A 12,077-nucleotide genomic window follows, 5' to 3' on the forward strand; every position below is an offset into this window, starting at 1 on the left:
ATAAGGTTAATTTTTATCATTGATTTTTACATTTGCAAATGCAAGGGAAATCTTTTCTAAAATTCAACTCTATGTGATATATATATATATGACTCAACTCATATATATTTTAAAAATTGGATTATACTGCATGAGAAATAAACTTAACAAAGTTAAATATAGTTCTATGCTATCATTTTACCTTGTTTCTTTTCATACTTCATTTCCCATAATGTATTAAAATACAGTTCAACTCTTAAATGCCTTTAAAATTTTGCCCATGAGACAAGTTTTTTTTTCAATAGTCGGTCTGGCAAGGAGCTTATATGATTATCATCCAATGGGTTAGGACTTCATTTATGAACCACTTTTGCCTTAGCATCACATGGATTATGTTTGCATAAATAGTGCAAATTGTATTCTAATAGAGAATAGTTTGGGAAAAATTTAGATTGTAAAACAAAGTCCATCTCACCATGTAAACTGCTTATGTAAAGCCCCCGTCAGATGAATTAAATTGAAACATGAATGACATATAAATTGCAGGACAGTTTTGCAGATGTAAGTAATTGCATTGCTTAATAACAAAGTCTTTGAAGTAATGCACATTGTTATGCACATATGTACATTGTTTAGTATAAATGGAGGATTCTCTGTCCTGCCCAGTCCTGCAGCCACTTCTAAAATTAGAGGATTAATGTTAATTATGAACTCTTTGACCTATTGCTCAGGCTTATTACTAGCTAGCTCTTACAATGTAAATTAACTCATTTCTGTTAATCTATGTATTACAATGCAACTCGTAGCTTTATCTGTGGTCTAGTAAACTTTGTTGCTCCACTAATTCGCTAGCATGTGCCAAGACTCCACCAACTTCTTTTGTACCTTTCCCTGGATTTCCTGCCTGTTTCTTTTCTGCCTTGCATAGGCAAAATCAGCTACTTTATTAGCCAATTTTCGATCAACATATTCAGAACATACAGAAGGGCTATGTCACAACATTCAGATTCATACTACTTCATTTTTATCAGTCACAACAGAACCTAAAGAAAATGGTAATTTCAATATAAGCTTACTTTCTACTTTAAGATATATTTTCTACTTCTAAATATATTTAGAAGGGAAGATCTTGTATAGGTTAATCCCTCACAGAAAGTACTGATTTTCAAATTTTCTAGTGCCATTAGCACTAATATTGTCATATTTAGGCTACATTAGTTCACATCAGAGGAGATTGTGGATTATGGTATTTACTATATACAGTGATTAGTATAAATTACTTAGTACTGTACTTAATTACTTGGGAACTTTTCATATACATAATGTTTAGGGAAATACACCTCCATAAGAACACAAATATCTTCATTAAGATAGATTATATATAAAAATGTGACTTTAATCCATATTAGAATTTGGGAAACTGATTTCTTTAAAGTGCAAGGAGAGGAAAGAGATCAATCTCCTGTGTCTTGATTTGAAGCAGTGCTTGTACAGTATCTCCAATTCACCAAAAATTCTAAATTCTTGGTTATTTACTACTTGCTTTTTAAAACATCTCAATGAGATTGAAGTTCCTCTCTTAGGTTAGACTGGAAAGCCAGCAAGAGTGAAAACCCATCTGTCTCTGAACCCTTCTCCCAGCACTGGCTTTACAGACATGTGCCCAGTTTTTACAAGAGAACTGATTTCTTAACTCAGATGATCATACTTTAACAATAACATCTTCACCAACTGAGTCATCTCTTCTGCCTCAAAGGTCAATGATTATTTACCTCACATTGTTGTAGGTCCTGCTCCGGACTGAGTGGCACTATAATAAAAAAGGAAAACAGACTGTAATGGGACTAGAATGTGTCACAACAAAGCTACTTAATTATTGTACAGAAAACAAGAGAGAGTAACCGATTGGATGGAATTTCAAAATATTTACCAGAGTCATACTTTTTAAAGCTAAGTAACTCACAGTGTTCCCCACCCTTCAAAATCTCTACTACCTCTGCCTGACACATTCCTGGACTTAGCTGTTAATATAGGAGCATTGAGGGATACTTACCCTAGCAATAGTATTTATCTACAGCGAAAATAATAGATGGAAATTTTGATAGTAAAAATTGTATTAGCTTTAAATGATTGATATGGATTTTAGCATTTTGTCTTTACATATAATGATAAGTCGCAACATTAGTAATAAATATACATGCTATTTAATTAATTAGAAATATAAAATTTATAAATTAAATAAATATATATAACTATAAATGTAATAGGAAATACAACAAAGCACTAGATGAAGCAAGATAGAATATCACATATTATGAATATAGATGTTATTTAAACATATAATAAGTAAAACATAAAAATTATTTTTTAAAATTGTTAAATTTTCGATAGGGATAAGAAGCTCGGAAACCTCTCTGGTAAGATAAATACTTAGATTAAAAATTATGGAATAAATACTTAAGTCAGAGCTAGCCAGTAAGAAACAAGCAAGGCCAACAACTTCATAATTAATATAGCCTCCTGTCTGTTTATTTGCGACTGGTGCGTCTCTGGAACCAGGCTGGCGTGAAGGCTTCTCTTTACATAATGGTGATCAGGAGTGGGATGATGAATTTTCATGTAGAATGACAAAAGCTTCAAAGGAATTTTAGAAACAGAAGAATGGAGAGAAGCACAGATTTTTGGTTGCAGCATTTTCTCTGGTGGGCTCTGTTTTGCTAGCGACAAGCAGAGACTCATGCGATTCACTTAAGGGAGTCTTCCTGACTCAGCATAAGAAAAAAAAACCAGCAAGGTTCTTTTACGAGGCTCTGCTAACCATTGAAAGGTGTGTACATACAACTGGAAGTGGCAGTGACCACATCTCTAAGCCAGCAACTTTTGCTGGATGTAAACATAGACTGATCCAGTGAGCTGAAATCATGCTTATGCCTGCCATCTTAGAAAAACTGCAGTTTAAACAGCCGTGGTTTTAATAGATAAGACACTTGGCCAGAAAAACATAGGGATTTACAGTAAAGTCAGACTTGGATGAAGAAAAACCTCTAAAGGTTTACAGTGTGTTTAAAAATATATGTAGAACTGAGAGAGAAAAAGAAACGACATAGTAGTAAATAAATAGAGAAGTAGGCTGTGGTGGCACAAGCCGGTAGGATTGCAGAGGCAGAGGCAGGCAGATTTCCAAAGAGAAAACCTGTCTCAGAGAAAAATAAAAAAAAATAAAAGTAAAAGAAATACAGTAATAATATAGATAAATAAGCCACGTAAAGATGGAAAATACACAGAAAGTCTGGATACTGTATGCTATTGTGTTTTTCAGTTTTTTGATTGTTAAGGAAGGAACAACTGCTAAAGTACACTTGATTATGAATGCTGCTGAATTAATTCCTCTTATATCTTTTGAAAATGCCTTGATTTCAAAATTTAAGTATAAGGATATGTTACTTTGGGAAAGAGTTTTTGTTTATGTTTCTACAGAAAATGGAAAGCTGTGGATTCCTTCCAGGCTTCTGTAGTTTGATGAACCAAGACCCCCAGAAGCAATGGCCCAAGTGAGTCAACAGCTAAGATGATGGAGCCTTACAGACCACAAAAATAAGAACTTATATAGGTTTCTGAGTTTTGTCATGATCCCCATGGTGTGCACACCACCCTCTTCCAGCACGAAGCAGTTTGGAACAAGTGACGTCCTAGTTCCCAAAGATTGTTTATAAATCTTTGGTTTTATTTAAATGGGATCGTTTATAATTGGTTAATGATCACTACCAATCTCGGGAAATATAAGTAAAGTAGTTCAAAGCCCTTACAACTCCCTACAAACAGCAGAGTTATATGCCATTCTCATGGTACTTAAAGACTTTACAGAGCCTCTCAATATTGTCACGGATTCTCAGTATGCAGAAAGAGTTGTCTTTCACATTGAGACTGCAGAATTTGTCCTGATAGTACAGAATTAACGTCATTGTTTTTACAATTACAGGACACCATCAGAAACAGTACTCATTCTATATATATAACACACATCAGATCCCATACAGGTCTGCCAGGTCCTCTGGCACAGGGCAATGATGAAATTGATCGTTTATTAGTAGGTAATGTGTTGGAAGCTTCAGAATTTCATAAGAAACACCATGTTAACAGCAAAAGCCAAAGAAATAGTAAGAAATTGCCAGAGTTGCTCATTCTACAATCAAACTCCATAACCAGCAGGTTATAATCCTAAAGGTATTCACAGAAATGAACTTTTGCAAATGGATGTATTTCACTTCCCAGAATTTGGAAGTTTGAAATATGTGTACCATACCATAGACACGTTCTCAGGCTTCCAATGGGCTACTGCCCTCAGCTCTGAAAAAGCTGATTCTGTTATTACACACCTCTTAGAGGTGACGGCTGTTATGGGTATACCTAAACAATAAAAACTGACAATGCTCTAGCATATGTCTCCAGTAAATTGGAACAATTCTTCAAATATTATAATATAAAAGTGGGCCTGGCTAGTGACGTAGTTCACTGCCTACGTCCGTATATGTCTTTACATCTGTCCGTATATGTCTTTAGTCTTGCCTAAAGTGGGTGTGGTTAGCAGTGTGGTAAACCGCTCTTTTATTACCTCATCTGTATGTGCCTCTAGGAAGTCACATGGTTAATGGCGGCATTGTTTTCCTCCTACATCTTTTTCAAGGCAAAAGTGGATTATGGTATGGGAATGAATACTTGGTATGGGTATGGTTTTTCATTTATTGATACAAATTCAAGGTCAATTGTGTGATGTGTATATTTCTCCTCTTGGTAAAATATTGTGTTTATACTGATCTTTTAAAAAATAATGCATAATTAAATACAGAATATAGATAGTTACTTATAACAATCAGATCTTATAGTTAGGTAAGTTAGGTTTTCTAGATATACAGAGATATATTTGAGATAGATAGTCTTCAAACCTTTCAAAGACCTCAGAAAATGACATTTAAAATGGTTTAGGGTTTTTCTTGACAATGAGAAATGTCTGCTCCTGGCAGCACCAATTACATCTGAGAGGAAAATGGGCATCGAAAAGACTCGCTATGGAATTTGCTTTCAACATGGCAAGATTAGCCTTTTGGGCAAGATACTGCTCTTGCCTAGACTGTTTGACTGTTGCTGTACAAACTGGATATGCAGGACCCACAGGAAAGTGACTGCTGAACTCAAACAATCCTTCAGAGTTCCTGCTTCATGGAAGAGTCTATGAGACTTTCTGCAGAACACAGAAAAATGACTGACAGACTGCCAATGCAGATGAACAGTTTGAAATTTACTGCTTTGCTGAGAAGTCTTCCAGACACACTCTGGCCTATGGGCTGAAGATGGATGCCCCAACATTACAGAGGAACTTCAGGTGACTATCCAGGCAGCAAGATGTCTCTGTCAATCCTAGTGTTTACATATTATTCTTCTGTGGTCTTTGATAGAGTTGAAGACAGATAGTTATAATTATAGTTTTCCTTAGTTATGATAAAAGTTAAGCTGCATATAGAACTTTGGACTCACAAGGATGGGATGGATGATATTTTCCTTAAATCTTGCTAAATATTGATAGACAATAACTGTGTTCTTACTTGATAACTGTTCTGTTATACATAATTTGACTATGTTAAAATTAAGACCTTTCTTTTTGTTTAGACAGAAAAGAGGAGATGATGCAGAAGTCCTATGTATATGTCAATAATGCACTGTTGGCTAATAGGAAAGCAAGATAGGTGGGACTAGGAGACCAGGAGGACCCTGGGTAGGAGAAACGCAGGTAGTCAAGATGTAACTGCCATAGGGATAAGAAGCCCGGAAACCTCTCCAGTAAGAGAAATACTTAGATTAGCAATTATGGGATAAATACTTAAGTCAGAGCAATCCAGTAAGAAACATGCAAGGCCAACAGCTTCATAATTAAAAAATTATTAAATTTTCAAATAATATTGTAATTCTGTAGTGGTGAAGGTATTATGGTGAATACAAAAATAAAAAGACATTAATTTTGGAAAATATACTATTTAATGAAAAATAATGGAGTTTTCTATTCTCCAGTTTATAAATTATATTTTTTATAGTTCAGCATCCAATGATTAAAATCATCCTGCAATGTGAAAGCAAAGAATGAATATCCTATGCCTATCTCAAAGATGGCGTTAACTACTTACCTTGTAATGTATGGAGTGTTGAATGCTGTTAACAGGAGAAGTGGATTTCCCTGGCATAAGAGTCATGGAGGAGAATAATTGAATAGAACAACAAAGATGGAGACTTCAGGACAGCAGTTGAAGCACCCCTGTCATGAGTAACAGTAGGTCTACATTTGATACTACGCTGCACCATTATACTTGTGTTCTACTTTAGGGAACTTTAAATATCTCATGTTTGTACACAAGGTTCTAAGTCATAAATGTATGTATGAATTTATTATAACTTTCAAAATAATCATCTAAGACAGTGATATTTTCTCTCTATATAACAGAGACAAATTGGAATGTAGTTAGGTATTGTGCTTTTTAAGTAAAGTGTTGGTTGTAAGTACTCCTCCAAGTTAAATTACTACTCTAGCCCTGGGGAGGCTTCCAGTACCAGGAATGACTTCTTGTTGCATGTTTCTTAATTTCAGTTAAGTAGCTGTTGATTATCAAAAGTTATAAATGCCACTACTCTGCTATGCTGGGAATTGTTGCAGTGTATAGGAAAAATAGCTAGGTAAGATGGTTGATTGTTTTTCTATTTGGTAACTTGAGTAAGACCAACAAGAGATACTTGATAAAAAGAACTGTGAACCCAAAGAGGCTTCAAAACTACACAAACAATTTCAAACAACTTATGAATGTAAGAGCAGGAAAAATACTCTGCATGTGGGAAGAGCACATCAAAGATTTATCCAGTACCAATAGTTAGTATAATGACCCACATACACTCAATATTTATACAGAATGATAAAGATGTACTTATGCTTTTAGGAGTACATACATATATTTGAAAAAATGGATATTTATAACAGCAATTAATGACAGAAGAGGTCATGCATTTGAATGAGAGCAAAGAGACTTACATACAGTGTTTGGATACAGAAAAAGAAGGGATAAATGATGTAATTACATTGTTATCTAAAAAATAATAGTATAACAAAATTGCTTTAAAACAAACAATGAGATTAAGTATAAATCTGGGAGAACCATATCAAAACTTACTAAAATAGAAAACATTCCAGATTTTAGTTTAAGTCTAACTGGACCCACAAACAGGAAACTGAAACAGTGAAAATTTACTTATACATCTCTAGAATTATTATAAAATTGTAACTATTTGTAGAAAACTTAATTTTATTAGACTCAAATGCATTTAAATAAAGAAGCACAGTACAGCAAGAACAAAAATAACTAAATTAATCAAATGTGACACAGTTTGGGTTGAAGGACAAAAGCAAAGAGAGAATGAACAGAATAATTTAAAACATTTTGAGATGATTGGATTTGGAAGAAACATAGGAAAATGATAATTATAATGGATTTTTGAAAAGTACTATTTGGGAATGTGTGATATATTTTCAAGGTTAGAAATACTATTTGATCTGGTTTAAATTGAAACCAATACTGCTTACGTACAGCCAGATTTCATTATTTATACATATAAGATTATTTGACCCCATTATAGTGATTGAAAAATTAGTGAGGAAAAATGGCTTGCCATAAATTTCATTTCAATATCAGATAAAGCATCAAGGACTTTAATTGAAGAAAAACACATTTCAGCAATCAGGGTTCTAAGTGCAGTCTGTGGGATTTCAGAATGAGTTTGTGAGTTTATTTTTATGTAATAAACACTGGGAATAGTATATGCAAAAATGTAATGTTTGTTAATGCAGTAGGAATTTATATTTCTAAATAAAAAAGATGCCACTTGTCCCCATAAGATTCTAATAATCAAATAGATGTGTATAAATACCTTCCTTGATTATTGTCCTGCCAGAAGCAAGTAGCATTATATTAACAAAAAAAATGCCCTAGCACTTATCTTGAGTGTTACTTAGAGATTTTTGGTTCCTTCCTAGAAACAGATAATTTGCTTCCTTGAATCTCTACCAACAAATGAAAACTATTAAGTCAAAGTGAGATGGAAACCAATTGTTGGAGCAAACAATCAACATTTAAGTATTCCAGGAATTTTTCTTTAGTTTGGGAGCAGCAGCCAGAAGTGATATAAAATATCAAGGGCTGAAAGGAATCTGTATTTCAATAATTCAATGAAAATAACTCAATTTGCAGAAATGCACATCCCTTGCAAAGAAGTAATGTCAATACGAATACAACAAATAACTCCAGCACAAACCTCAGAACTATGTTTCCCACAGATACTAGGACTCAGAAACATCTGCTTTTCTGAGCCACTCACTGCTTGCTGTGCGCTGCTTGTTTTACATATTAACAAACATTTGATCATCTTCCTGAAAAATATTGTGTCATTTAATCTGCACAAAGTGTAAATGTCTTAGCCTTGATCTTATGAATGAATGCAATATGAGGCAGAGGTTTAGGACTTTTTCCCACCAAGTTCTCATTTATTTTTCCCTGTAGATTCGAAATTATTATTCCTTAAACAATGAGAAAGAGTTTTGAATGAGAATATACCATGTTTCTCTTTCTGATTTAACTTACTCAGGATGTCTTTTTTTCTAGTAATATCCCTTTGCCTGCAGATTTCAAAATATGTGTATACTAGATGTAAAGCAAAGAATAACCAGATTACAACCCATAGCTCCAGAGAACCAAGGTAACAAAGTGGACCATAGAGGCCTGAGAGGACACATGGATAATACTGAAAGGAGAAATAGATGAGTTCTTCTGGATAACCTTGAAGGGGGCATTAGAGGAGCTCAGTTGGAGGATGTAAACAGGAGGGAACTGAATGGTCTACTTGGGGGAAGGATGGAGAGGAAAAGAGCAATGAAAGAGATACCTTGAGGGATGCTTAGCTCAGCTTTGAAGCAGTGGGGAGGGGATTGGTCCTGCCTCAACTTAATATGCCAGGCTTTGTTGACTCCCATTGGAGACCTCACTCTTTCTGAGGACTAGATGGGTATTGGGTGGTCTGGAAGTAGGGGAAGTAGGAAGAGGGGAATGAAGAGGAATTGTGCTTGGTATGTAAAATAATAAAAATTTTAAGATAAAAGTGGGAAAGGGTGTTGAGCCTTAAAACACATGTGACTTATCAATAACAATCAAACAATCTTAGTTAATCTCATCTGAGCAGAGGAATCATTTCTCAAATATCATTTCAGGAAGTAAATTCTCTAAGAAGATTACAGCTGCTGTGCCAGCTGGAATAGAAGGTCTGTTTGTTTGTTTTAAAAATTACCATTAACAGTCACCTTGAAGGCTTTCAGATTTACAGACTGAACTAAAGAGGATCTGTACACATCCATCACCCTGAGAATAATTGATTCTGTTTTAATGTCCATAGTGTCATCCTCTGCCACAGAATTTACAGGTGAAAAAAATGGAAGAAAACTAAGGAAAAACAAGCAAGCCAAATAATAGTAATACCGCAAACCACATAATCCAGTTAGGTAATATAAAAGTGAATATGCCATAAAATAAATTAATAACTAATAGGAAGATTTTGGAGTATTCAGATAATACACTGTATAAAGTCAATGTCATAGTCTAAGAAAAAACCCAGAAGTCAGGGAAATGTACACACACACACACACACACACACACACACACACACACACACCTGACAAAAGCTGTAAGGTTTACATAGCTCTGCAGGGAAAGTGGTTCTCAGAAATTCCCATCATCTGTTTTATTTTAATCAAGGAAATAAATGATTCTGGGGTACTTGCTACAAAGCCATAATGAACAGTACATCTGCCCATGAATTTCTCTGTTACTGAATCCAGAAGGAAATTACTTGTCTTTCATCGTCACTATTTTACTCAAGTATCTCTTTACAGAATAGTATGTCCTAGAAAAGGGATTCTGGTAAGCACCCTTGGCAGGGGCTCCTCTAGTACAGCTGACTTTAGGAGCTTTTGATGATAGAAATTCTCGGAAGAAATACCAGCTCAGTTCAAATCATTGCCAGATATGTGTGCATACAGCCTTTTGACTTATTAAAGCCTGATTAAATAAAATTATACCATAATAGCAGTATGAAGATGAAATTATATAAAAAAACAAAATAAAAAATAAACACAATCCTTTAGGTCATGATAATTGTCCCTTAAGATTCGTCTACATTTTTGTGGTTCTATTTCAATCCCTTTTTGATGTTTTCCTATTTAAATTCAATGATTTATTAATATAATTTATGTTAAGGCATAGGAGAATGAAAGGAAAGTCACTGACTTTTAATGAGTGGAAAAATTTTATGTGTCAAAGCAGAGAAGGGTGAGACATAGCCACGACAGTTCTCTTTGTGAAAGCTAGCCATGTAGCCAGAACCGATACTGGTCATTTTCTTTCTCCTCATTTTTCCACAACCATTGCACCACAGTGGCTAGGACATTCCTCTTTTTGTGTAGGAAGAGCAACCCATCTTATCTGTTCATAGGGAAACATGTCATTACACACCCCACCTTTTAACAACTTATATGATATCGTGTAAATTGTCAAGGGAGCTGGGAATAGGGCTGAAACTAACATTTTATAGTGATTCATTATAAATAATACAGATAAATTAACTCATTCTCATACTTTTGGTACTAAATATAATTGTTTTGGCTAAGGATGAAATAATAATATTACTTATTCATGATATACAGTATATGGCTATTTTGGACAACAGAGATAAATGTGTTCTCACCTAACCACTACTAGGATGGGACTTCTCAGATCCTTGACATATATATTGACCAGTGGGTAATAATGGATAGCATGACATCTCAAATAAAGTTGATGAGCATGAGTACATTGCCACTTTTAATTCAATTTGAGTGGATTTCCTGGTGAGAGGATGACTTATACATGTTGCGTGATGATAAGGATGTTGCCTGATAATTACTCTAATAGTATACTAGAAGGAACTGTAAGTCAAGAAAACACATACATATCCAAGTTAAACACATGAGAGGTGATACTTTTTGAATTCACTGGTAGGCATTTGATGATAAGTGATCACAAAATTTTTTATATCTACCTATTTATTGGCTTAAATAGTTAGAAACACACTGAAGAAGCTAGTCACAATGTTTAGGAATGGGCAGAGAGGAAATGGCCAATGGAGAACATGGAGGAGGAAATCTAATTTTATTTATGCCTTTTTTTCCTTTTCTTTCTTTTTCTTGGCTTTAGTACCATGAGAATGTTGTGCTTAACCAAAATATTGTTATAGTTGAGTTCTGGAAAGAAGTGGGACACAGTGTACTTGTTGAATCTATTGTCCTTAACCAGAAGTATCAAGTGTTGATTTTTCTGTAACTGCAACTTCAGTGTTAAGAAGTGAGAGGTTTATCAACTAAAAACCCTCTTAGGTTAATAGAGAACAATGAGCCAAAATACATCAAAAGATTTTTGATTTTTGATAAGACAAATAAAAAGATAACATAAAAGCAAACAAGGTTAGATGACAACAGATAAGTTAGGAAAATATTGGCATGAAATAAAATGTACTGAAATATGGTCCTCTTGGAAAGTAATTTAAAAATATTTTAAAATCCAAAAAATTAGTGATAAAAGTCATAAATGTGGGTAAAAAAGTATAAATGGCATTTGAACAAAGAAAAAATTTCAACTTCAAACATAATTTTAAAAATAAAAACTTCAAAATTACAAAAATATGGTGATAAGAGGTGATGAGGCGAGGAAATAATGATAAAAGGAGTTCTCTGTTTTTGAGACAGGATTTCACCGTGTAGCCCTGGCTAGCCTAGAACTGGCTAAGCAGACCATATTTACTTTGAACTCATACAATTCTCCTGCCTCTGCCTCCTGAGTGTGGGAATTAAAGACACATACCACCATACCCAACCTCCAAAATATTGTCAAAGCTGGGCATAGATGCATGAGTGATAACTGGATCAAGAGGCCTGAGCAAGTTGAGTTCTAGACTTGTGTCTGAGGATACTGCAGTAGTATACT

The sequence above is a fragment of the Mesocricetus auratus genome, unplaced genomic scaffold (genome assembly GCF_017639785.1).
Source record: "Mesocricetus auratus isolate SY011 unplaced genomic scaffold, BCM_Maur_2.0 Super-Scaffold_2245, whole genome shotgun sequence".
Taxonomy (NCBI): domain Eukaryota; kingdom Metazoa; phylum Chordata; class Mammalia; order Rodentia; family Cricetidae; genus Mesocricetus; species Mesocricetus auratus.